This window comes from Mus pahari, chromosome 1 (assembly GCF_900095145.1).
Source record: "Mus pahari chromosome 1, PAHARI_EIJ_v1.1, whole genome shotgun sequence".
Taxonomy (NCBI): domain Eukaryota; kingdom Metazoa; phylum Chordata; class Mammalia; order Rodentia; family Muridae; genus Mus; species Mus pahari.
In genome coordinates, this window is record NC_034590.1 from 21,129,673 (window position 1) to 21,134,001 (window position 4,329).

General features: G+C 35.9%; 1 pseudogene across 1 annotated transcript; it reads right to left on the reverse strand.

Moving 5' to 3' along the window:
• Positions 1-2,390: 2,390 nt before the first annotated feature.
• Positions 2,391-3,426, reverse strand: LOC110335383 (annotated as a pseudogene). Its single transcript, XR_002381163.1, has one exon. The product of XR_002381163.1 is annotated as a mas-related G-protein coupled receptor member B1-like (transcript).
• Positions 3,427-4,329: the final 903 nt, after the last annotated feature.

Genomic DNA, 4,329 nt, shown 5'->3' on the forward strand with positions numbered 1-4,329 from the left:
TGACATGGCTTTATTTAAAAATAGGCATCTAGTAGCAACATTGTTATGTCTCTATATTTGTTTCACAATATTCAAGCTAGAGGAGCAAGTCAGATAAGGACCAATGATGGAATCAATTATGAAGCTTTGGGAGTCACATACAGAACATGGTTACTCTACAGTTATGAACCCAGGGATCAGGTTATTTATTACATGTTGAAGATTTAATATATGTCATGCTATGAGAGATAAATGTAAAGAGAAATATGACATCATTTCATTTGGAAGTAGAATGTATATTAAAGTGTCAGTATTTATATAATGACTATATATAACTATATATATGGAAATAATGCACTTCTTATCAAATCTTTGTTAGAAGGTGAAAAACAAAGTTTTAAAAATATTAACAAAATATTAAGTAAAAGAAAGTGTCATAATTATTTTTCTGTTGCTGTGATGACATTGCTGTGATTACAAAGTCTACTAATACAAAATATTTCATAGGATATCTCATAATTTTCATGGCGTGGAATCCATGATTATCATGTCCAGAAGCCTGAGAAAAGGCAGGCAGGTTGGCATGGCAATGGAGCAGTTGCCAGAAGGCTATATCTTACCCTCAAGAATAAGGGAGATAAAGAGATAATGGGGAATAGTTCTGGCTTTTGAAACCTCAAAGATCACCCCTAGTGATATATATTCCAACAAGGACACACATTTTAATCCATCCCAAACAGTTCCACCAACTTGGGGCTAAGCATTCCAAAATGAGACAGTAGAGGAAATTTTTCAGGTTCACCACCACATTCCAGTTCTTGAACCATGTAAGTTTGTAGCTATATCACAGTAGAAAATACACTAAGTCCAACTTGAAAAGTCCTCATAGTCTTTCACAGTACCAACACAGTTTAAAAGTCCAAAGTTTCTTATGATACTCAAGGCAATCTCTTAATTGTAACTCCTTGTCAAATCAAAAAAGCACAGTACTTCTTTCCCACATACAGAGGCACAGATCATACACTACCATCCATTCCAAGAGAGAGGAATAGAAACATTGTGAGGAAATACTGGGCCAAGCAAAAGGAGAAAAAAAATGAATATTTATATGACCTGCTGAATAGGTTAGTTTGTTCAACTATAAAAACCATTTAGCAACATGTATATTAAACATCATGCTACAGTCTTTTAATTTGCATTATAAATTTTAGTTTGGAACAAAAATATGGACAGCATATTTACCTCTAATATAAAAAATTTTGACTAGAGGAAAAATGAAAATTAAGAAATATAAGAGAGTGTTTTGTGTCTTGATTAGGTTCTATAGCTATATTAACTTAAAAAGTTGTTGATTTGTTTACATTAATCTGTTGGTATTCTGTTCTCTTAATTGTACTGCAACTGAATTTATCACACACCACACCTTTAAAATTGAAACACTTTCTATAGAAAATTTTACTGAACATTACATCCTCAAGTTTTTAGATACTACTGGCTCCTGAAATGGTATAAATTTAAAACAAGTTTGATATCAAGGGAGCCTATTATAGAGGACCTCATTGGAAACATATCATGAGGAAAGAGTCAGAGAGAAGGAGAATCATGACAAAGTCAACACCCAATCATGGGAAGCTAAGTAGGACACTGTGAAAGGAAGAGAAAAGGACAGACACTCACAACGTTTCCCTGTGCATAGATGTTGATGGATCATATTATTAGACTGAGCACACTCTTCTAATACTGAAAATGGAATAAATAGTGAACTTGAAGGTAAGGAATCTGCTAGGTGAAGAGTGATTTAACAGACTTCTCTTAAAAATTTTTACTTCTTTCCAAAATATTAATATAAGAAAGACTATCATAGCCAGGTGTGGTGGCACATGCCTTTAATCCCAGCACTCGGGAGGCAGAGGCAGGCGGATTTCTGAGTTCAAGGCCAGCCTGGTCTACAAAGTGAGTTCCAGGACAGCCAGGGCTATACAAAGAAACCCCGTCTAGAAAAACCAATATATATATATATATATATATATATATATATATCATACATTTATTAAAACCTAGAGAAATTAGTAAGTTCTGCGACTATAACTTATCTGTTTAGAACCTTGACACTGAAAAAAAAAGTTTGTTTTAAAACAGGAATTATTTTTTTTGCAAAATATAACAAGGATATAACCACTTTCAAATTAAGTGAGCAAAGAAATATAACTTTTCATTGCACTTTCTTGAGCTTTCCTCTGAAGAAGGGATTAGTCAATTGTGGTCAAGAGCTCTCCTGAACCCCATAGAGTTTACAAGGAGTCCCATCAAATGGATGGAGTTGGTGAAGCTCTTAGAAAGATAGCTGCAAAAATGCTGCACTCAGTATTTACAACAAGTGCAATATCAATCAACTTCTACAACATTGACTACTTTCCCAACTGAGTTAACCTTGGGTCATCAACTAAACAAAGTTATGAAATTTCTACAAACTGTTAAGGACAAAGCTGTTTTTCAAAGCTATTTATGCCTGATCAAAGCAGCTCTCAGTCCCTTCCAGACAGTTTTTATTTCCCTAGATCTTCCCAAGGAACCCATCTCTCCACATTCTTCCTTCTCAGGAGTGTCTTGCATCGCTCTCTGTAGAAGAAGCTTGAGAGTCTTCCTTTGAAATCGATGATGCCTAATGGAGCCAACAAGGAAGTAAATGATGGGGTTGGCACAACTGTTAATACAGGACAGAAATACTGTCACTTGACGAAAACCACAAGGTACATTATAATAAAATTTCTTAATCACATTAAGAGGAACCAGTAGATCCCATAGGGCAGACCAAAGAGCAGGAAGACAAGCACTGTAAACACAATGGTCACATAGAACCTGGTCACAGGAATCTTGTGTAAGCCACAGAAGATAGTAATCACCAAGGCCAGACTGGATCCCAAGAGAACCACAAATAAAACAATTAATCATGCAGTAGTAATTAAATCAAATGTCTTACACAAACCAGTGTCACTGGTATAATATAGAAAGCCACATTCATTTCCTTCCAGGAGGCTCATCACCAGGGACAAGACCCAAAGCAGGGTACATATGACAACTGATGTGTGCCTTGGGCATTGGCAGTGGTACCAGATAGGCCACATGACAGATAGGAAGCATTCAGTGCTAATGACAGTGAGGATGCTCAGACCACAAAGATAAGCAAAGTTTAACACCACAGTGGAAAATGGAGGAATTTCAGTGGGGATGAAGTAGATGTCCAAGATAATATAAAAACAATGTACAATTTGAAAGCACATGAAAACAAAGTCAACACCAGCAAGGTTGAGGATGTAGACAGAGAAGACATTCCTGTGCATCAGGAAGCCCAGAAGCCATAACTGTGGCATTTCCAAACAGCCCAACTAAGGCAATGATAAGGGAAAGAAAAATCATGGTAAGAGACACGACTACACAAATTAGCATTCCAATGTCAGTGCTATCTTTCAGTGCTGTAATGTTAATCGTCCAATCTGCAATGTGTAAGTCCTCTATTAGGAGCTGTTCAGTCATATTTCTGCAAAGAAAAAAAAAGACATGAACACATTTTGTCTACACTTGGATTCTCAGGATCACCCTTATATGTGTTAATGGTTTACCTGGTTCATAAAACAGGGAAACAGGATGGTAGAGATGAAGTAATTTATAAAAATCATTATTTCTGGAGCCTTAAAATAACTTAAAAATAGCCTGTATATATTTAAGTTATCTACAAACCATATTCTGTATTGATGGAGAGAGAGCGGAGAGGGAGAAGAAAATAAGTACCAGCAGTACAAAATGAAAGGTGTTATGACACAGAAACATCTACAAGGTTTGAAGACAGAGATATTCTCTTGGAGGAACAGTATAGAAACTTTCCTACAAGCCATCATAGCTTACCTGTGGAATGCCAACAGTATATATACTGGAGAAGGAAGAATTTCATGAATTCAATGACAGTCTGAACTACATAGTAAGTTCCAGGAAAACCTTGGTTGTAGGAGAAAGGAAGCAGAGGAGAGAGAGCAAGAGAGAGAGAGAGAGAGAGAGAGAGAGAGAGAGAGAGAGAGAGAGAATAAGAAATCTGAGAGTCAATATTTGGAGACAAAACTTATAAATACTTTGTGCATAGGATAGGACTAGGATGCAAATTAAACACAGAAAGATGGATTTTCCTTGATGTTCAGGAAGATATGGACATTCAAACACAGAGGTTTTCCAAATGTGCATAAAAAGAAATGAACCAATAGACATCAAGTAATTATAAAGTGTCAAGATTACATGACACATAAAAAATGTTAATGTTAACATTCCCTCCCTGAACTCATTCATCCACCTTCATTAGGC